The following is a 23,732-nucleotide window of genomic DNA, read 5'->3' as shown; positions in this document are numbered from 1 at the left end:
TGAGCAACATGTCTTTAATTTCACGGTGGAAACCCGCTGGGTCTTTGTCATGACTGGGTACCACTTTCTTCATTTCTAATAGTTCCATTTTAGATATGGGTGTGTATACAAACACACGTTTAAACTGATTGTCATCACCTTTTATCGGGTGCACTTCGCGTAAGGGATTCTGTCTATCCATATAATACGTCGTTCTTTCCTTGATGGGCAGTGAGACATGTTCGGGGCATACAAAAAGAATGTACTGCTTTCTGGATTCCAGTATTTCTCTAATTAACTCAGTACCTGAACCTCTCCATTTATTCGTGAGTAATTCAGTCAATATATCAGGTAGGGGACCAGGATCGGAGTGTTGGCTTTTATATAATATAAGGAGTTGTTGAATCATGTAGGTACCAGCTAAACGCTGTTCATCTGGGGTGAGGTTCAAAAACGTATGTGCTAGTGTATCATCACTATATTTTCCGGGACTGTCAACCCAGTGAACGGCTGACCTGGCTAATTCTTGTTCGTCCATAGAATCGAGTATATGATAACCCCTTCGTTCTCGGAGTAATTTGTCAGCGGCTTGGAACGAATGTTCGGGGGACCTTATATTTATTATAGGTGTTTGGAAATTTCTGTTATTATCTGGACGTATCGGACGTATCGGATCAGTAAAGCATCTAGTATTATTACAAGATCTCCCTCTACCTACATAGGCCATGGTTTCTAACTGTCCTGTGGGCAGTTCTAATTCTTCCTCCTCCTCCTCGTGTTGTTCAGGCTGGTCTACCGCTAATCTTTCTTCGTGTATTCGTTCTACTTCTTTGCGGATCTTTCGACACATAGCTACTATACTTAATAGTTTATTATGTCTCCCCTCTGATATATTCCGACTCCATGTGGTAAGAATTCGCATTTCTTCCGGATTTACCCCTGGTCGGTCTTGATTTCTGATCACACAATTTATGAGGAAACGTAACAGTTCCCCCTGTATTTCCACTTTCTGGTACTCCATGGCTCTATTAATACTTTCAGAATCTCGTCCTGACTGGACAAAGTGATATATGTTTTCTAAATGTGTAGTCATTCCTGGTAGCCTCCCTAAATATATTGCAGCTCGTCGGATACGTAATGATGCCAGCAGCATTTCGTCCTCTTTGCCGGGCACAGGGTCATATCTACAATCTACTAGAAGTTCCTTAAGCATGTCGGGAGTTACTAGTTTGGGCGTACGTTGGTGGGCTAATTCTTGAAAGGAAAGTTTATTTACTCTGGGTGGCGTGGAAAAAATGTTTGCTGTACCTCCTGTAGCACCGCCTGGGGTGCTGGATGTGAAAGGATTCGTTGAACGTGATATAGCAACCATAGGTGTGGGTACAGCTGTAGAAACAGATATGCTTGCCGGAACTTGTGTCGGAGTTTGTTGTTGCGGAGGTACAGACGGAGGGTCTTGGCGTTGAACCCCCTCGGCAGGCGGTCTATGTGGTGCAGTATTAGCATACTCGGGAGCTGCGTCGTCTAAATAAGAGGAAAGGAAAACATCTTCTGCGGTTCTGGGATGCCCTTTGGGATGTGCTTTTATCGGAAACAATGGAGGTGGCAAGTCTTTTGGTATCTCCGGAGTAGCCTTAGGTAACCCTTCGGCCAGAAGAGGATACATACCATTCATAAGGGCATTTCTTTGTCTGTCTGCTTGTTCTGATTTTGCTCGGGTACCTTCTTCAATTAATAGATTTTCTCTGACTTTATTTGAATTCTCCTTACTTTTCTCTTCCTGTCTGAGTGCTTTTTCTGTACGTCTATATGATTCTTTACGCCATAATTCAATGGCATCTTTCTGTGATTGTCTAGCTTTCTTTTTCCATAATTCTTCCTCTACTTTCATGATGCAATCTGCATCCCAGGTCCCAGCTGCGGGCCACCTCTGACTTTCTGGTAATTCCTTGGTGTAGTCTACCCATAAATCAAGAAATAATATGGCGTCTAGGCCATGTTTATGATACATGAAGTACCCTGGAGTGTCCCTAGGAGGAATGGGAACAGCTTCTTCGAGTACCCCTTTTCTAGTTTTGATCTGTCTTAATCTCGAAAAGAGCGGCATATTGAGAACTGATCTGATACCTAATTTTGAACACGTTAATACAACAAAACACAATAATGAACAGTCATTCACACCACAATATGCAGAACGTATTTAAAACATTTTAACATTTAACATTTAATGAACAACAATGATGGCCATTTAGGGAACTAGTCACTAAGCATAATACTCGGCACTAACTAGGTAATTCTGAATTATATACTAGACATACTTGATATACTGCTAAACAGTACAGATACACTGCTGAAACAGTGCAGACCGGATTTGTGTACCCAAACCCGTCTTGACCGGCACAACCAATGTGCACGTCAGAACGCCTCCCCGGCAATGGTACTCACCGGGTAGCTCGGAACGGAAGGCCTCGGAACTGAACTGAACTGGACTTGGACCGGACTGGACTCGACTCGAAACTTCGGAACTTCGGAACCTGGTGGGCCTCTGTATACCTCGGATCTTGCTCTCTCAGCTAGGCTCTGGTCGGGATACTTCGCACTTCTCACCGCCTCGTCTGGGTGTTGATCGCAGCCTCAGTTACCCCCGCTCGGCAGGAGGGAGATACAGGAAATCCTGTGGGTACGCGTTGTTGTCCGTCCAGCTGTGGCAGGAGACCGGGCCTGCAACGCACCTCCGGCGCGTGAGATGAGTAAGTGTCCCTATTCGGGCGCCATATATGTGGTAAATAATTTAACTACCGGTACTTAATTTGATGCGGAAATTTAACAAGAATAGCTCAATAAAATAAGAGGCAGAATCCGTGGTATTAGAGGTTCGGAACGGGCTTTATTCTAAAACACAATTCGAATTTGTGGGCTTCATATTCCATCACCACGAAGGTTCAGGAAGTGAAGGACAATACTTTATTGACAGGCAATCATTTTTATAGAAGAGGCATTACAGTGAAACAGATGCAGGAGGCGTAACAGTTGATAACAGAGATAAAATCATACATGCGTAACTAAAATGGGTGTAACTAGGCGTAACTAAAGAACGTCATAAGGTATGATGTCACAAATGGGTGGTTTCATGAAAGAATTTCGCAATGTCAGCAAAAATACTTGGCAGAGATGCGCGCACAGCAGCATGACGTGTGATTGACGTGCAACTAGGGGGAGAATGGGACTTGACATTTAGCTCTACATGTGGAGACAGAAGTCTGGGGTTATGTCAACCAAATCCTAAATCATATCTTACATCCTATGTTTAAAGAACTGTGTTATCCAAAAAGAGAGGTCTCTTAGGATAGAATCTTATTCTATACTGACTATACTGACTGTTAGTGCGTGTACAAGCGTCTAAGTGTCTACACTAGATGCGAGGGGGTAGGAATATTCCATGGTAACAGGGCTATGAATTACTTGCATGAGGACAGCGAGGCCTGGCCTCTTTGCACAGTAGCTGGAGGAATGTTTACCTAAACTGTTAGACAGGAATGCATCGGATGAGGAGCGGAGCAGAGCAGATAATCTTGAAGGTGAAATACAGTTTTGGCAGGCAAACAGGCCGAGTCAGGCACCGTTAGCCGCGCAGGGAGTAGGACAAAGTTCATGGATACAGATGCGAGCTCAGACTGGAGTTTTCAGAGGCAGAAGGCAGGAAAAGGCTTGATGGCAGAATCAGGGCCTACTCGCCTGGACTGTAAAATGGGATAAATGAACCATATAAAGCCGGTGGCCTTTCATACTTAGGAATAGGATATCCGGCCCATTCATGGCGGATCTGAAAGAGGACATGTTGACGATGAACGCACATGTGTTTGCGTCTTCAAAACTGGAACTGGAGGGAACATACATGTACTTGTGACTTATACATGAAACCGTTGGGGTCCAAGATAGGGGACATAACTGATCATAAAAATCCATATTTCCACAACTCCACCATCCCAGTTCAGACATGGCCATATGCAAATCAGTCTGACCCTGTGCCTCATGGGAACAGTCCAGCCCGAAACGTCTGGGCCTTCCCCGAAACCGGTCCTAGGATGCTTGTTTCCAGTCCAGGGAGGACCTGGCTTGGCAGTTCGGGCTGGACTGTTCCCATGAGGCACAGGGTCAAGACTGATTTGCATATGGCTGGGTTCAAACTGGAACGGCATGGTGAGCAAAAAAACGATGGATTTAGGCCCAGATCTCTGTACTGGGGTGAATGTATGACATTGTTCTGCATTCTGTCCATCAACTGTTGTTTTTGCAACAACATATGAGCATCATATGACGTGCACCACCTATGTGTCTTCTGAAGTTCCATTCTTTAAATATGCATTAGAAAATCGAATAGGTCGGCTGTTTGCTTCCAGCCTTTTGGCTTCTTCAGTGCTTGTTTTGTTTTTGCACAATGTAATTGTTGAGGAAGCTGCTGGGCCCTCGTTGATCTAAAACAAGCATCGGCAAAGCCAGAAGTTCTCACATTTGGGATCTATTGCCTTTGCAGAGTCTTTTGGTGATGCTGCACAGACACCATTTTTCTATTTACCAAAATAAGATAAACGGTAAATAAACAAACATGAAATAAAAACACTTTTTGAAGGCAGAGGAAGCGGTGGCAGCAATTTGTTGCCTGTGTCTCTCCAAAAAAGATAAATAAATAATACAACATATATTTATTAAAACACCATAGGGGTGCGGGTAATGGAAGAGCGGGTGGGTGGGGGAAGCAGCATGGAATATTTGGGCGGAGGGGAAAAGCTGCACATGAAGGAGAGCAACCGTGGGGAAAGGGGGAGAAATACATGAGCGAGAAAGAAGGGAAGTGTGCCACAAGGGAGAACTTCAAACACGAGTAAGACAGCACCACGGAGCGCGTGAGACAGATGTATGGCTGGGGGACAAGCACATGAGGAAGAAGGCTACAAAACCCATGCACTCTCATGGAGAGCTTAAGCAAAAAGAAGAAGAAGTAATTCCCTAAACCTGAGCAGTGCGAGGATACAAATCAGCAAGCCAAATGATGGTAAACATCCTACACTCCGGGGAGGGACATGTACAGGATGGAACCAGACAGACAAGGGAAGCCATTAAATAGGAAGCAAGCGAATGAGACTGACAATCAAGGTGACCAATGGTGAGCAGTGGGCGGGCTGTGAGTCCACTGAAAGTTCTTGATAAGCTCACAATAGGTCTTTTACAATCAGACAGCTTGTATTGTCTAGTAGGCAAGACCTAAAAAAAAAAATGACTAAAAGAAAAAATGATTTTTTTGGTCTCAAAAGGTTTACTTCGAGAATGTGGTCTCTTTCACAGAAAATAACTATTTTTTGTATATATGCTCCTTGTGAAATGCACAGTGAGGTCAGCCAATGGCTGAATTGGACTGACCCATTGCCCCATGCTGACCGCTGTGGTAGGCAGAAGAAAATGTGAATGGCATAATAAGAGACCAATGGATGAAGAGGGTGGGCTGAAATACCCTATAAGTATATTATACAAATAATTTTATTAAAATCAAAAGGTGTTGGCTAAAGAAAGACATAGGAAGAGTCAATTCACATATATTATTTCGCTGATGGCTTAGCGGCCGGAGAGAGGACACTCTTAGTGAGAGAAGACTTACAGGTTAAGAGTAGCAGTGTCAATGTGAGGTCATTTTATGTATCCTACTCTCGCATTGTGGTGCTTTCACATTCCCAGGCCGTGGATAGATTCCACAGCTACTGTCCTAGCCCTGGAGAGGTGCCTATGGGATAGCAATGAGCGCGGTGATTTATTGTGCCCACAAAGTCACAAGAGTTCACATTTCACAAAGAAGTTTGGAGTTCCCTCACTTTGCTGTTCACCCATGCTCTAGCTTGACTCACATCCACCTATCTCTCATTTACCCGCCCTTTGGCTCTACTCACATCCACCTACCTCTCATTCACCTGCACTCTGGCTCGAATCCCATCCACTTACCTCTCGTTAACTCGTGCTCTGGCTCGACTTACACATCTACCTACCCCTCCTTCGCCCGTACCCTGGCTTTAGTCACTTGAATTAGCGATGTAGTATATTGCCCATATAATCTGCCTGGTCTTAAAATGACTGTCTCCCAAGGGATGATCGGATAGAGGATGTGGCATAACGGCCAGAGATGCTGACTTTGGATTTGAAGGAACTGGGTCCGAATCGCGGTGTTGGTTCAATAGTCCTGGCAAATCATTTAAACTCCCTGTGCGCTCATGTAAAGCGATTGAATACCTTCGGATCGAGATCACGCTGTTTAATGATGTGGCCACGATGGTGACAGACAGCGCACTGCAACGCAAATATTGAAGCAAAAAAAAGACATGACTGCCAATTACATCGTGGTCTCCCTGTGCGCTCAGGTAAAATGCTTGAATACCTTAGGCTCGAGACTACGCTATATAATGATGTGGCCCCAATGGTGACACATGAAAGTGGTAATAAAGCACTGAAAACTGTGAGTGCTAGTGTGCTGTGCTTTTGAAAAAAGGAAAACGTAGTCCATTTTACAAGTTCTAAAATGGGACAAATGAAAGAGTACAAGTACTAGCGCGCTGCTCCAAGGGATTAATCAATTGATGAAAAGGTGGGACAAAGAGGAAAGACTAACCACTCAGAAGGAAGGATTTCTAAAAGACACTGACATGAACAAATGAAAAGCAGTGGGCGGCCTGTAAGCCCACAAAGTATATACAGCATGTCAAACAGAGACAGAGGAGGCAACACGCAGCTCTGTTGGTACTGTTCAGTTGCTGGAATGTTTTCATTGCAGTGACATAACCCTTTTCTGCCTTCAGGTTTTCGTGGTTTCTGGTTTTAAAAAACAGTGTTGCTAATCCCAGGATTATGCAACTTCCCCATTGTAGGACAACAACAGATGGAGGGTGGGCTCCATGCTGGATGAGGAGTGGATACATGAAGGCTTGAAACTCCAGTGTTGATAGTAGGAATCTCACTGCAGTTCATGGGTCAACAGCCCAAGTGCCTTGGCACATGGCACATTTTATATAAATTGTAATCAGGTCTGGGCTAAGGGCTTCTTGAATTTGCTTAATTCCTTTTTGCCTGATCATGTGAAATTTTGGAACATTATGCAAAATTGGATGGCGTGCACATCTGACTTTTTTTTTTAGTGTGATGTGCGCCCTCGCATCCAATAGTGATGGGAGGGTGCACTTCACACTAAAAGAAGCGCACACACAGAAGTGGTGCAAACAACACTTTACAGTGCTCCAGCGATAGGATTTTTACCTGAATGACCTCCACTGAAGCCATACGCAGTGCTTTCTATGAGGGTGCTTTACCACCGCATGTATAAATCAATAAACAGAACAAGTCCGCACTGGCAGTGAGAGTGTTTTGAAAAAGATGAATGGCGCTTTGCGGTGGAATGAGAAAGCTGCGGGGAAGGGGGTTAAAAAAACGGCCATTTAAATACTCACGTTGCAGGCTTGCAGGCTGGGAGGGCAAGTCTTGTGTGGCTTCAGAAAAATCCTGGCTGAGGCAGCTCTGATGGAGAGGCAGGGTCCCGACGGTGCTGGTAGGGCTGGGGAGGCGTCACGAAGGTAAGTTTCCTTTTCTCTGCTGCTGGATTCTGTTGTAGACCCTCGTCCCTCGCTTGCTTTAAGGCAGAGTAGGGTCACACTGGTTGCTGGAGAAATCTTGCTGCAGGCCGTAAAAGCAGGGTCGTGCCGGTTCTAACCAGCTGTTGTTGTGCCGATGGCTGGCACGATGACGTATGTGGCACTGCGTGTTCAAAGAGAAGGGAAATCCCGAGAGAAAGTGTCTCTCTTCAAAGGATTTCCCTTCCTGCTACAATGACGTCACGCCTTAAGCAGTGCGCGCGCATGCTCACCCGAAATACCAACAAAAACCGGGACGTCTGGTCACCCTACCTTTGACCTTTGAGGCCCGAAAATAGAGGCCCCTAGAGACCCCTTTTGAGTCCCCCCCAAAAAACCTGGGGGTGCCCAGACCACCCCCACTTAAAACCCTGGCCGTGCCTTCAGGTACAGTATGCGCCCCTAAGAGAATTTTCATCCTATAGAATCTGAGAATCCTGGCCTCCCTAAGGAGTACTTGAGGCCTAGGAAAAAAGGCCTCGCAGAACACGTCGTGGAAACCCACAGTCTAGCCAAGTAGCGGATAAAAACCTGAGCCGGTGATGCGTTGATGTGACTCCACCCTGAACCCCCGTGACACATAGGGGCAGATTTACTCACATTTTGCACTGGGTTTGCATCACTAAAGTGATGCAAACCCGCACACATTAATTATTTTGAATTGACTTTCCAGCACCAAACCTGTTTTGCACTGGAAAGTTGCCTGAAAGTAACGCAAAGCCATGGTTTCAGTACTTTGAGTCGGAAGGATTGCACGGGCATTCCGACACAACCACTGATGGGTTGTGATGCAAAGCCGTGCCATGCCATGCCTGCTACAGGAGCAGACAGTGTTCTGAGCTAAAAAACAAATGCCTTTTTTGAGAGTGGATTTAACTTGGCAAATGCTTTCATTTCGCCAAATGTTTCCAACTTTGAGTGTGTGCTGTAGTGTACAGAACACATCGAAAATGGGAAAAGTTTCAAAGTTTATTTTAGGCGCAGCATTTTGTATTGTAAAGGTACCAGAACTCTGCTAAAAGTGTTGCCTGACTCCAACATGAAGGAGGAAGCCAATCACTGTGAAAGGAGCTACAAAAAGTAAACTGCTGCAGGAAGAAAATGAATGTGCATTAATATTTAACATACACATAGTTTTACTTTTTTTAAAAAAAGTTTAATACACTTCTCACTTATCCGTTACTATTGTAAAATCTCCGCCCCTATGGTGAAGCACTTAGCATACATGTGTGAAGTTACTAAAGTACTAGAAGTAACATTACACTTGTAAAATTGGCTCCAGCCCTTGTTTCAGTGGTTGAAGACATGTTATTCTACAATTTGTAGTAAATTTACATTTGGAAATGTTGAAGAGCCAAAAGTAGTAAATGTACTGCAAAGTGTAAGAGTAAATTAAAACTGTAGAGTTACTCCCATGTAAACTCACCTTTGTGAATACGCCCCATTATCTGTAGTTACTTTATTGGTAATTGTGGCATAGATAGAGCATAAAACTGCAGCCTTGGGAGGGGTGTGGAGTATTTACAATGTCATAGTGGGGAAATGGTGTGGACTACCCCCAATGGAATCCTCCAGTTGGGGAGCAGTATACCCAAAAATGTTAGTGTTGAGGCTTCTTTCAGGAGGCCAGGCTTACACCAGAAGAGGGCGTGGCTACCTGTCACATCTACCTACGACATCATTTGATGGAAACTATGGGGCATATCTATTTATGCTGTGCACACTGTCCTAGATAGTGAGCTCACTCTATCCCAAAATTTGACCAAGACTTGCTCTGGGCTGCTCAACCACCACTACCCAGTGGTTAACAAAGGCTGGTGGGGCCATCTCCACCCCATGATACAGTTTGGAATATTTTGAGCACTGACAATAATAATGTAGGACCTGAAGTTAATACAATTTTAAGTCATGAGTAAGTTGGGGGACTTCCTCGAATGCTACTCTGGGGGCAACAGGTGTCCTCGCCATAATCTGAGAAATCGTATCATAAAAACGGCCAACATGTTTCGCGCCTCTGTCGCCGCTAAGGTCATTGGCGCTTCTTCAGGACCAGGATATAGGAAAAAATAGTGAAGTGCACGTGAAATAAAAAGAGTCAAAGATAAATATCCAGAATGCATTTCAGGGCGGGCCATTATGCTGCTCCTGATCAATACCTAGGACAAGCGGCGACAGAGGCGCGAAACATGTTGGCAGTTTTTATGATACTTAGGCATATTGTGCCATTTGGGATGCTACTCTTGTTGAGAGTTTTTATACTGCCAAGAGGGTCATCAGATCACTACAACCTCTAGGAGGTTACCCCTTGTCAGTTTTAATTCACTATGCACACAAGTTTTGTTACCCCTATATAGGACCCACCCCGCACACCCTCATGCACCATCCGGCATGCCTCAAAAGATCTCCGACAAGTGACCCTTCGGGGGACCCATTGGGAATTGCAGCGCCGGCCCAACGAGGAGCACATGCCCGATGATGAAGCATGACACCTTTCGGGGTGTGTGAGGGCAACAAGAGGTAAGCCATGTTCTTTCCCTCACTTTATGGGCCCACCTAACTTAGGACTTCTTTTTATGATGCTTTTTTCTTTTTTATTATTAGGCATATGGGTAACTTTTTTGACCCTGCCTTGGAACAGTGTCCTCTTTTTGTTGGTATCAGTATAAACCTTCACTCTCTTTCCTTTTGACAACACACACGCTCTAGTCAATGCTATCAACTCCGCTGCTTGCGCTGAATTCTGTGCAATACGTGCTGTTTCACAATCGTGTGCAAAGTTGTAACAGCATATGCTGCAGTCGTCTCTCCATTCGGAAGCTTAAAGCACGAACCATCTACCCATAGGGTACCATCAGGATTCGAAAGAGGAGTATCTTTCAGATCAACTCTACCCTTCGTTTCCTCCTCTGTCTGGAGAAAACAGTCATGCTGTTCCTGAGCATCTGTCTCTACAAAAATCGGCAACAATGTAGCTGGATTCAATGTGTTGCACCGCTTGATGTGCATATGGCTAGCCAAAAGCGTTAACTCATAACTAGGCCTGGGCGGCAAATTCCGTTCCGTTCGCGGAATTTGCGGAATTTGGGTAATTTCGCGTTCCGCGGAGAACGCGAAATTGCCCAAAAATCTGCGTTCCGCGACTTCGCGAAATTTTTTGCTTGTTCGCGTTCTCAATATGCGTGTTCGCGAGATATTTCACCCCGAGCACGCAAACAGCGATCGCGAACAGGAAAAAAGTATCGCGAACAAGCAATTCCGCGGGTTCGCGGAATTTCTGCGTGTTCGCGGAGATTTTTTACCGTTTCGCGGAGATTTGCGTAACGCGATTCCGCGAATTCCGCCCACCCCTACTCATAACCTGACAAACGCGCACTGGTAAGATGTTGAGTCTTCGTTCTATTCAATAGGGTATCCACTGCATGTGGGACCATCACAATCAATGTATTATCCTATACCAAACTAGCAGACTGTCGGATAGAAACAGCCGCTGCCGCTGTAGCTCTTAGACAACTAGGCAACGCCCTAGCTACCGGATCTAAAGTAGCTGAAAAATACGCACATGGGCGCTGCTTGTCTCCCAATTGTTGTGCCAACACTGACAACGCACAACCTTCTCTCTCATGCACATAGAGAGTAAAAGTCTTACTATAGTCAGGAGTACCTAACACAGGAGCAGAACACAGTGCAGTTCGTAAATCCATAAAACTCTTCTGACATTCCTCTGTCCAGGGAAGAGGGTGTGGTGTATGCTTAAGAGTAAGTGCCAACACAGGGTTCGCTAACAGAGAAAAATTTGGAATCCACTGTCTACAATAACATGTAATGCCTAAAAATGCACGCACCTCTCTCTGTGTACGTGGTACAGACATTTGAGCAATTGTTTGAATACGTTCTGGGGTCAATCGTCTTCCCTCCTCCGACAAGAGATGACCTAAGTAGGTCACCTCTTGGCGGCAATACTGCAACTTAGAAGGTGAAACCTTGTGATGAAGGTCAGACAATTGGCGTAACAAAGAACGAGTAACTTCTTTACAAATGTCCTCAGAGTCAGCAGCAACCAAAGGATCATCGACATACTGGATAAGAGTAGCACCAGGAGGCAGAGGAAAGGTATCAAGCTGTGTTTTCAAAGCCTGACTATAGATAGAAGGACTTTCACAATAACCTTGAGGAGCTCGTTTAAACCGGAAGCTTCGGCCTCCTAAAGAGAAGCCAAAAATATCCCTACTCTCTTCAGCAATAGGAATGCTGAAAAAGGCATTCTTCAGATCAATAACAGAAAACCAAGCAGCTGAGGCAGGGATCATAGTCACTAAAGCAGTAATGTCCGGGACAACAGGAAACTGTGGCACAACGATCTTATTGACCTCTCGAAGGTCGATCACAAACCGATACACAGGTGGCTGAGAAGAGTCAGTACACTTAAGGACAGGCAGAACAGGACTGTTACACACATTACCTCTCGTTTCTTCAACCACACCTTTCTCAACCAAGTCATAGATAATCGCTAAAAGAGCTCTTTCGCCATCACTGGAAATTTTGTACTGGGGAATGCGAGGTAATTTAGCATTCAACTTAAGGGTAACAACGTAGGGTGGAATCTGCAAGAGACCAACATCATTGGGACCTGTAGCCCAAAGTGTATCAGGGAGAGAATGCAGTTCCAGTGGAAGGCGATCCTTAGACAGATACATTGGGGAAATCACTGTCTTACCCACCGTAAGATGTACTCCAGAAGGAGAACAATGTAATGTCGCATGCAATCTTTTCAACAAGTCCAAACCCAACAGATTCTCGCCACAGCCCGTCGTTAGAATAAGGGGAGCCTCCAATTCACAGGGACCAATAGATAGGGGCAAAGGACAAGAAACCGGATTACGAACTGGGGCGCCAGAAAATCCTACTGAAACATTAGTCAAGCCAGACAAAGGTGCGCCGGGGAGTTTAGAGTGCATGATAGAACTCTTTGCTGCACCAGTATCCAAAAGAAAAGGTTCTGCCACACCTGATGTAATCACCTCAACATAAGGTCCACTCTGGTCTACTGGAACTGACACTACTCCCTCCCTTTGTCCATGGCTGTCCTAACTATCATTAAAACCAGCACTCTCACTTCCAACATAATAATCATCAGTGTAGTACTGAGCGGACTGGACGGTCGGAACATTCTGTTGGTCAAAATAATTCATAGAATTCTGAGGGGAAAAGGAACGTTCATTCTGAGGAAACGTACCACGTCCCCTACCCCTAGGTACTTGTTGGAAACCACCACGACCTCTCAGACCAGACATCCCATTCGCACGCTGTAGCAAGATCGGGCAACTATTCTTCAAGTGACCTTCTTCATTACAATAAGCATACTGATTAGGGCCTGGGCGGGAGTCGTGAAGCAAAAGACTCAGGCTTCTGCAACAGTTTCTGAAACTGTGGGGGTTGCTGAAACTGGAAGGTTGCTGAAACGGACGCTGATTAGGGCGAGGCGGATAAGCCTGCTGCAGAAGAACTTTCGTTTTTAATTCTCTAGTCTTCTTCTCTACTTTATCCTTCTCATCTTTATCTCTATTCTCATAGTATTGTGCAGTAGCCAATATCTGAGCTGAAGAAGAAACAGCCCATGAACTCTCAGAGTCCTTTAACTTATTAGAAAGTTCAGGAAGTAAATTAAAAACAAACTTATCTACAAATAACCTCTGACCACCTTCTGTACTCATATCCTGACCACTATGATCAATGAATGTTTCCTCAAACCTAGTGAAGAAATCAGACACACTCTCGTCTTTCTTTTGTATGCATGCTGCTAACTTGTCCCAATTCACTCGCAGAGGAGGCATCCTAGTTTTCATTAAATTAATAATCCTACCAGGTAGTTCTGCAACTAAGGGTTCAGGTTTGGCACCTCCTACCTGCCGACCATCTGCAGTAGTAATATTAACCCACGTATCTATGTCAGCTAAATTCATAACAAACGCATCAACTGTCTGAGACAACTCCTTATAATAACCAGCAGGATTTTTACGGGGGTCAGGCAAAGTCTGCTTAAGAGCCAGGACCTCAGCTTTCTTCCAAGGGACATGCACCCACACTCGCTGAAAATGAGCCGGTGCAGCCGCAATACCAGGAGCGGCATCAGCCACAACTGCCTCTCTCCATACAGGGGGAACCTCTCTCATAGGATACTGCTTCACTTTTCTCCTAATAGAAGGGTCAGGTTCGAACAATGACTGAGGTGTAAGTCTAGACCTAAAAGTGAGTAGTGTCTCTACCGCTTCCTCAACATCCGAACCCACTATCGTCCCTTTAGCAAATTCAGACATTAAGCAATTCCAGTGGAATTGAACCCAACTCATTATCTTCCCACCCCTGACGAAGGAAGGTACACATGACATCAAAAACATACCTTTGTTTTGGTGCCTCCCACTGTAGGAAGATATCCATAACCACTTGTGGACTGTACTTGGAGGTATTCGAAACCCATCTACGAGCAAGGAGATCTAACACTGCCCGCTCTTCGGGACCAGGGAGCTGACTACGTCTCTGCTTACGTTCAGAAACAGGGTTCATATTCAGTGACCCAAAGAAAGGAGACAAAAGACTAGTGACAGTCTCAGTCATTTGTTGCCAAGCAGAAGGAGAAGAAGTTGACATGAGGACAGGAGACAAAGTGTTTTGAGGTGACAGAGTCGTAGGGACAGAAATAAGAGAAGTCGAAGATAAAGGAGTGTAAGGCAAAGGAGTTTGAGGCAAGGCTGGTGGCAAGGCTGGCGGCCCTGGAGGGGGCTGCGCCGGGGGAGGAAGAACCTCCTGTGAAGCAACGGGTGGCTGAACAACAACAGGGGGTTGAACGACAACAAGGGGGTGCAACAACTGGCGGTAACGGAGGTCCAGTAGCACCCTGCACATAAGGGGGTGGTAATCTCAGTAAATGTGACATCAAAGGATCCTTTTCAGGGTCTACAGTCACATTTGAAAGGGGAGGCGGCAAAGCCGGGTAACATTTGTCAATGGCCATGCAATGTTGTCTATCTGACACTTCAATCGCATGATCTTCTTCATCTTCCTTAAACTGCCTAGCAGCTTGCATTACCGATATATCCCTTTCCTTCCTATCTCTCTTAGCTTGCTTAATTTCTCGCTGTTTGGCTTCCTTACGCCAAAGGCGGAAAGAGTCAAACATCGCCGGCCGGGCTTTCTTCTTAAATAGCGCAACTTCTAGGTTATCTGAAACATCTGATTCAAAACTACCATGTTGGGGCCATCGTAAAACACCATCTTTCCTTGTATAATGGACCCATACTGCATTAAAGGTAATGGGACCTACACCATGCTTTGAATAGAGCTCATAAGTTGGAGTTCCAACCGGAGGTATCGGACACGAGTCCTCCAATCGGGAATCCCTATTACAACTACAGCAAAACCATTTCCTAAATTTGCTAAAACCAGGCATCTTTTAGCTCACTAGACTTGCTTCAAACTTCAAGGGGTTATCAAAAATGATACACTCGCAAATATACGAGCCCCCCCGGCTTCGACTATTGCAATGGCCGAATCAAAACCAAGAAACAAAACAAAGTCGTGGGAGCGACCCACTTATACTTAACCAAAATGTCTGTCACGCCACCAGAAGACCGTCTAACGTCTCGCCTTACAAATCATCACAAGAGGGTCCAAGACAGGGCGACAGTCAGGGCAGCAGTCCTTCACAGCCATCGGAAAGGGGAAGCCTCGCAGAAAAAACCTTCGGTCCACGTCGACATGCAGGGGTCGATGAAGTGGCGGCCGTCCTCCAGAATTTCCTCACGGGGCTCCTCACAATCTTCGGGCTTGGACCAGTACCGCTGAAGTCGCCTCACGTTGGGCGCCAGTTGAAGAACCGGGGTTTAACCCAGCGGCATCAGGGGCATGCCTAAGATCTTCGAGTTCACCTGTCTTGGTATACAGAGACACGGAATACTTCTGGATGGCATCAGAGACCAAGTTTATTAGCTGCAGCTAGTAACAGTGATCCTAGAAATACATCACGGTGTAAATTCTCAGGAGACTGCTCATTTTACTAAGGCGAGACGTCTCCTTTTATACCCAATATTCACATTATAAATGTACACCCACTGCACAAAATTCTAGACAATAAGGTACATTTTCAAACAAAGTGTCACATAACAAAAACTCAATTTACAGTATCCCAACCCAAAAGTTAATTATTAGGAATGTCCCAAATTCAATCTCCACAAGCCGGACAAACCAATAATTGAAAGCATAACCCATGTAATGAAGAAACATAAAAAAAGAAACGGTAACAGATGCTGAACAAGATAAGGCATGTGCAAGGAAACTAAAAGTTAACGATGTCCTGAACATTGATTAGCAATCTCAGACAAAGATCGATCAGGGAAATTGGCTTTGCGGGTCAGTTTCAGGTGCAGAGGTCAGTTTCTTACAGTTCACTTCAGAGTCAAAAAGAAACCTAGTTAATGTATACATGAACTAAGAAGGCCAGGCCACTTTATTCGCCAGGCTACCTTCACAGGCCTACGTGAGGGCAACACAAAATGGTGGCACAGAACAAAATGGGGTCAGACTCGAGAATTACAGAACCTCAGGCGATGGATAGCCATTCTCAATGAGGGACCCGTGGCCAGGACACGAGTCAACGGCGTAATCTCACGGGAATTTCCAATAGAACGCAGGACACGTCAGGGATGCCCTTTGTCCCCCCTCCTGTTTGCTTTGGTATTGGAGCCTCTTGCATGTGTTATCCGAACGCATACGAACATAATGGGCTTCTGATGGAGCGGGGATGAGTCCTTAGATGAACGCATATCACTATATGCGGATGTTATGTTGTTATGTTATGTTATGTTATGTTATGTTATGTTATGTTATGTTATGTTATGTTATAGGATTTAAAGAGTGCATGGCTGCCCCGGCAAGGGGACGCCCAGCGCTAGACATCCTCTTATAAGCTACGAAACCCAACGAGGCGCTCCCGAATATCCTAGATAGTCTTGAGTGCTATGGAGCTCTCCCTCTTAAAGTAACAAAGTGCAGGTGCTCTCCCTCTTCTATTAAACAAGTGCATGCACTCTCCCTCTTAAAGTAAAGAAGTGCAGGTACTCTCCCTCTGATATAAAAGAAGTGCAGGTAATCTCCCTCCGCTAATAAAGAAGTGCAGGTGCTCTCCCTCTTCTATTAAACAAGTGCATGCACTCTCCCTCTTATATAAAAGCAGTGCAGGTACTCTCCCTCTCATATAAAAAAAAGTGCAGGTACTCTCTCTCTTATATAAAAGAAGTACAGGTACTCTCCCTCTATTAAACAAGTGCTTGCACTCTCCCTCTTAAATAAAAGAAGTGCAGGTACTCTCCCTCTCATATAAAAAAGTGCAGGTACTCTCCCTCTTATAATAAAGTGCAGGTGCACTCCCTCTTTTATGAAAGCACTGCAGGTGCCCTCCCTCCCATATTAAAGAAGTGTAGGTACTCTCCCTCTTATATGAAAGAAGTGCAGATACTCTCCTTTTTATATTAAAGAAATGCAGGTGCTCTCCTTCTTATATTAAAGAAGTGCTGGTACTCTACCTCTTATATTAAAGTGCAGGTACTCTCCCTCTGATGATAAAGTGCACCCTCCCTCTTATATTAAAGAAGTGCAGGTACTCTCCTTCCTATATTAAAGAGGTGCAGGTGCTCTTCCTCTTATATTATAGATGTTCAGTTGCTCGCTCTCGTCTATTAAAAAAAGTGCAGGTGCTCTCCTTCTTATAATAAAGAAGTGCAGGTACTCTCCCTCTTATATGAAAAAAGAGTGCAGGTGCTCTCCCTCTTATATGAAAGAATAGTGCAGGTGCTCTCCCTCATATGAGAAAGAAGAGCGCAGGTGCTCTCCCTCATATGTGAAAGAAGAGCGCAGGTGCTCTCCCTCTTCTATGAAAAAAAAGTGCAGGTGCTCTCCCTCGTATATGAAAGAAGAGTGCAGGTGCTCTCCCTCATATGTGAAAGAAGAGCGCAGGTGCTCTCCCTCATATGTGAAAGAAGAGCGCAGGTGCTCTCCCTCTTATATGAAAGAAGAGCGCAGGTGCTCTCCCTCATATATGAAAGAAGAGCGCAGGTGCTCTCCCCCATATGTGAAAGAAGAGCGCAGGTGCTCTCCCTCTTATATGAAAGAAAAGTGCAGGTGCTCTCCCTCATATATAAAAGAAGAGTGCAGGTGCTCTCTCTCTTCTATTAAGCAAGTGCATTTATTCTCTCCTTCTTATATTAAAGGAGTGCAGGTGCTCGCTCTCGTCTATTAAAAAAGTGCAGGTGCTCTCCCTCTTATATGAAAAAAGAGTGCAGGTGCTCTCCCTCGTATATAAAAGAAGAGTTCAGGTGCTCTCCCTCTTATATGAAAGAAGAGTGCAGGTGCTCTCCCTCATACATAAACGAAAAGGGCAGGTGCTCTCCCTCTTATATGAAAGAAGAGCGCAGGTGCCCTCCCTCGTATATAAAAGAAGAGTGCAGGTGCTCTCCCTCGTATATAAAAGAAGAGATCAGGTGCTCTCCCTCTTATATGAAAGAAGAGTGCAGGTGCTCTCCCTCATATATAAAAGAAGTGTGCAGGTGCTCTCTCTCTTCTATTAAGCAAGTGCATTTATTCTCTCCTTCTTATATTAAAGAAGTGCAGGTGCTCGCTCTCGTCTAATAAAAAAGTGCAGGTGCTCTCCCTCTTATATGAAAGAAGAGTGCAGGTGCTCTCCCTCGTATATAAAAGAAGAGTTTAGGTGCTCTCCCTCTTATGTGAAAGAAGAGTGCAGGTGCTCTCCCTCAAATATAAAAGAAGAGCACAGGTGCTCTCCCTCATATATGAAAGAAGAGCACAGGTGCTCTCCCTCATATGTGAAAGAAGAGCGCAGGTTCTCTCCCTCATATGTGAAAGAAGAGCACAGGTGCTCTCCCTCATATATGAAAGAAGAGCGCAGGTGCTCTCCCTCATATGTGAAAGAAGAGCGCAGGTGCTCTCCCTCACATATGAAAGAAGAGCGCAGGTGCTCTCCCTCATATGTGAAAGAAGAGCGCAGGTGCTCTCCCTCTTATATGAAAGAAGAGCGCAGGTGCTCTCCCTCATATGTGAAAGAAGAGCGCAGGTGCTCTCCCTCATATGTGAAAGAAGAGCGCAGGTGCTCTCCCTCATATATGAAAGAAGAGCGCAGGTGCTCTCCCTCATATGTGAAAGAAGAGCGCAGGTGCTCTCCCTCATATGTGAAAGAAGAGCGCAGGTGCTCTCCCTCTTATATGAAAGAAGAGCGCAGGTGCTCTCCCTCATATGTGAAAGAAGAGCGCAGGTGCTCTTCCTCATATGTGAAAGAAGAGCGCAGGTGCTCTCCCTCATATATGAAAGAAGAGTGCAGGTGCTCTCTCTCTTCTATTAAGCAAGTGCATTTATTCTCTCCTTCTTATATTAAAGAAGTGCAGGTGCTCACTCTCGTCTATTATAAAAGTGCAGGTGCTCTCCCTCTTATATGAAAAAAGAGTGCAGGTGCTCTCCCTCGTATATAAAAGAAGAGTTCAGGTGCTCTCCCTCTTATATGAAAGAAGAGTGCAGGTGCTCTCCATCGTATATAAAAGAAGAGTTCAGGTGCTCTCCCTCTTTTATGAAAGAAGATTGCAGGTGCTCTCCCTCATATATGAAAGAAGAGTGCAGGTGCTCTCCCTCTTATATGAAAGAAGAGTGCAGGTGCTCTCCCTCGTATATAAAAGAAGAGTTCAGGTGCTCTCCCTCTTATATGAAAGAAGAGCGCAGGTGCTCTCCCTTGTATATAAAAGAAGAGTTCAGGTGCTCTCCCTCTTATATGAAAGAAGTGCTATGGAGCTCTCCCTCTTAAAGTAACAAAGTGCAGGTGCTCTCCCTCTTCTATTAAACAAGTGCATGCACTCTCCCTCTTAAAGTAAAGAAGTGCAGGTACTCTCCCTCTGATATAAAAGAAGTGCAGGTAATCTCCCTCCGCTAATAAAGAAGTGCAGGTGCTCTCCCTCTTCTATTAAACAAGTGCATGCACTCTCCCTCTTATATAAAAGCAGTGCAGGTACTCTCCCTCTCATATAAAAAAGTGCAGGTACTCTCTCTCTTATATAAAAGAAGTACAGGTACTCTCCCTCTATTAAACAAGTGCTTGCACTCTCCCTCTTAAATAAAAGAAGTGCAGGTACTCTCCCTCTCATATAAAAAAGTGCAGGTACTCTCCCTCTTATAATAAAGTGCAGGTGCACTCCCTCTTTTATGAAAGCAGTGCAGGTGCCCTCCCTCCCATATTAAAGAAGTGTAGGTACTCTCCTTCCTTTATGAAAGAAGTGCAGATACCCTCCTTTTTATATTAAAGAAATGCAGGTGCTCTCCTTCTTATATTAAAGAAGTGCTGGTACTCTACCTCTTATATTAAAGTGCAGGTACTCTCCCTCTGATGATAAAGTGCACCCTCCCTCTTATATTAAAGAAGTGCAGGTACTCTCCTTCCGATATTAAAGAGGTGCAGGTGCTCTTCCTCTTATATTAAAGATGTTCAGTTGCTCGCTCTCGTCTATTAAAAAAATGCAGGTGCTCTCCTTCTTATAATAAAGAAGTGCAGGTACTCTCCCTCTTATATGAAAAAAGAGTGCAGGTGCTCTCCCTCTTATATGAAAGAATAGTGCAGGTGCTCTCCCTCATATAAGAAAGAAGAGCGCAGGTGCTCTCCCTCATATGTGAAAGAAGAGCGCAGGTGCTCTCCCTCATATATGAAAGAAGAGCGCAGGTGCTCTCCCTCATATGTGAAAGAAGAGCGCAGGTGCTCTCCCTCTTATATGAAAGAAGAGCGCAGGTGCTCTCCCTCATATATGAAAGAAGAGCGCAGGTGCTCTCCCCCATATGTGAAAGAAGAGCGCAGGTGCTCTCCCTCTTATATGAAAGAAAAGTGCAGGTGCTCTCCCTCATATATAAAAGAAGAGTGCAGGTGCTCTCTCTCTTCTATTAAGCAAGTGCATTTATTCTCTCCTTCTTATATTAAAGGAGTTCAGGTGCTCGCTCTCGTCTATTAAAAAAGTGCAGGTGCTCTCCCTCTTATATGAAAAAAGAGTGCAGGTGCTCTCCCTCGTATACAAAAGAAGAGTTCAGGTGCTCTCCCTCTTATATGAAAGAAGAGTGCAGGTGCTCTCCCTCATACATAAACGAAAAGTGCAGGTGCTCTCTCTCTTATATGAAAGAAGAGCGCAGGTGCCCTCCCTCGTATATAAAAGAAGAGTGCAGGTGCTCTCCCTCGTATATAAAAGAAGAGTTCAGGTGCTCTCCCTCTTATATGAAAGAAGAGTGCAGGTGCTCTCCCTCATATATAAAAGAAGTGTGCAGGTGCTCTCTCTCTTCTATTAAGCAAGTGCATTTATTCTCTCCTTCTTATATTAAAGAAGTGCAGGTGCTCGCTCTCGTCTATTAAGAAAGTGCAGGTGCTCTCCCTCTTATATGAAAGAAGAGTGCAGGTGCTCTCCCTCGTATATAAAAGAAGAGTTCAGGTGCTCTCCCTCTGATGTGAAAGAAGAGTGCAGGTGCTCTCCCTCAAATATAAAAGAAGAGCGCAGGTGCTCTCCGTCATATAGTAAAGAAGAGCACAGGTGCTCTCCCTCATATGTGAAAGAAGAGCGCAGGTGCTCTCCCTCATATGTGAAAGAAGAGCACAGGTGCTCTCCCTCATATATAAAAGAAGAGCGCAGGTGCTCTCCCTCATATGTGAAAGAAGAGCGCAGGTGCTCTCCCTCATATATGAAAGAAGAGTGCAGGTGCTCTCCTTCATATGTGAAAGAAGAGCGCAGGTGCTCTCCCTCTTATATGAAAGAAGAGCGCAGGTGCTCTCCCTCGTATATAAAAGAAGAGTTCAGGTGCTCTCCCTCTTATATGAAAGAAGAGTGCAGGTGCTCTCCCTCATATATAAAAGAAGTGTGCAGGTGCTCTCTCTCTTCTATTAAGCAAGTGCATTTATTCTCTCCTTCTTATATTAAAGAAGTGCAGGTGCTCGCTCTCGTCTATTAAGAAAGTGCAGGTGCTCTCCCTCTTATATGAAAGAAGAGTGCAGGTGCTCTCCCTCGTATATAAAAGAAGAGTTCAGGTGCTCTCCCTCTGATGTGAAAGAAGAGTGCAGGTGCTCTCCCTCAAATATAAAAGAAGAGCGCAGGTGCTCTCCGTCATATATGAAAGAAGAGCACAGGTGCTCTCCCTCATATGTGAAAGAAGAGCGCAGGTGCTCTCCCTCATATGTGAAAGAAGAGCACAGGTGCTCTCCCTCATATATAAAAGAAGAGCGCAGGTGCTCTCCCTCATATGTGAAAGAAGAGCGCAGGTGCTCTCCCTCATATATGAAAGAAGAGCGCAGGTGCTCTCCCTCATATGTGAAAGAAGAGCGCAGGTGCTCTCCCTCTTATATGAAAGAAGTGCGCAGGTGCTCTCCCTCATATGTGAAAGAAGAGCGCAGGTGCTCTCCCTCATATGTGAAAGAAGAGCGCAGGTGCTCTCCCTCATATATGAAAGAAGAGCACAGGTGCTCTCCCTCATATGTGAAAGAAGAGCGCAGGTGCTCTCCCTCATATGTGAAAGAAGAGCGCAGGTGCTCTCCCTCTTATATGAAAGAAGAGCGCAGGTGCTCTCCCTCATATGTGAAAGAAGAGCGCAGGTGCTCTTCCTCATATGTGAAAGAAGAGCGCAGGTGCTCTCCCTCATATATGAAAGAAGAGTGCAGGTGCTCTCTCTCTTCTATTAAGCAAGTGCAGGTGCTCTCCCTCTTATATGAAAAAAGAGTGCAGGTGCTCTCCCTCGTATATAAAAGAAGAGTTCAGGTGCTCTCCCTCTTATATGAAAGAAGAGTGCAGGTGCTCTCCCTCGTATATAAAAGAAGAGTTCAGGTGCTCTCCCTCTTATATGAAAGAAGAGTGCAGGTGCTCTCCATCGTATATAAAAGAAGAGTTCAGGTGCTCTCCCTCTTATATGAAAGAAGAGCGCAGGTGCTCTCCCTCATATGTGAAAGAAGAGCGCAGGTGCTCTCCCTCTTATATGAAAGAAGAGTGCAGGTTCTCTCCCTCTTATATGAAAGAAGAGCGCAGGTGCTCTCCTTCTTATATGAAAGAAGAGTGCAGGTGCTCTCCCTCATATATAAAAGAAGAGTGCAGGTGCTCTCCCTCATATATAAAAGAAGAGTGTAGGTGCTCTCTCTCTTCTATTAAGCAAGTACATTTATTCTCTCCTTCTTATATTAAAGGAGTGCAGGTGCTCGCTCTCGTCTATTAAAAAGGTGCAGGTGCTCTCCCTCTTATATGAAAAAAGAGTGCAGGTGCTCTCCCTCGTATATAAAAGAAGAGTTCAGGTGCTCTCCCTCTTATATGAAAGAAGAGTGCAGGTGCTCTCCCTCATACATAAACGAAAAGTGCAGGTGCTCTCCCTCTTATATGAAAGAAGAGCGCAGGTGCTCTCCCTCGTATATAAAAGAAGAGTGCAGGTGCTCTCCCTCTTATATGAAAAAAGAGTGCAGGTGCCCTCCCTCGTATATAAAAGAAGAGTGCAGGTGCTCTCCCTCTTATATGAAAGAAGAGTGCAGGTGCTCTCCCTCAAATATAAATTAAGAGCGCAGGTGCTCTCCCTCTTATATGAAAGAAGAGCACAGGTGCTCTCCCTCATATGTGAAAGAAGAGCGCAGGTGCTCTCCCTCATATATGAAAGACGAGCGCAGGTGCTCTCCCTGATATGTGAAAGAAGAGCGCAGGTGCTCTCCCTCATATATAAAAGAAGAGTTCAGGTGCTCTCCCTCATATATAAAAGAAGAGTTCAGGTGCTCTCCCTCTTATATGAAAGAAGAGCGCAGGTGCTCTCCCTCAAATATAAAAGAAGAGCGCAGGTGCTCTCCCTCATATATGAAAGAAGAGCGCAGGTGCTCTCCCTCTTATGCTAAAGAAGTGATTTTACTCTCCTTCTCATATGAAAGAAGTGCAGGTAATCTCCCTCTTATAATAAAGTGCAGGTGCTCTCCCTCCTATATTAAAGAAGTGCAGGTGCTCTCCCTTTAAAGTTAAGGAAGTGCAAGCACTCCGTACCTGACACCACCTG

The sequence above is a fragment of the Triturus cristatus genome, chromosome 10, assembly GCF_964204655.1.
Source record: "Triturus cristatus chromosome 10, aTriCri1.1, whole genome shotgun sequence".
Taxonomy (NCBI): Eukaryota; Metazoa; Chordata; class Amphibia; order Caudata; family Salamandridae; genus Triturus; species Triturus cristatus.
Note: the sequence above shows the minus strand (reverse complement) of the source record.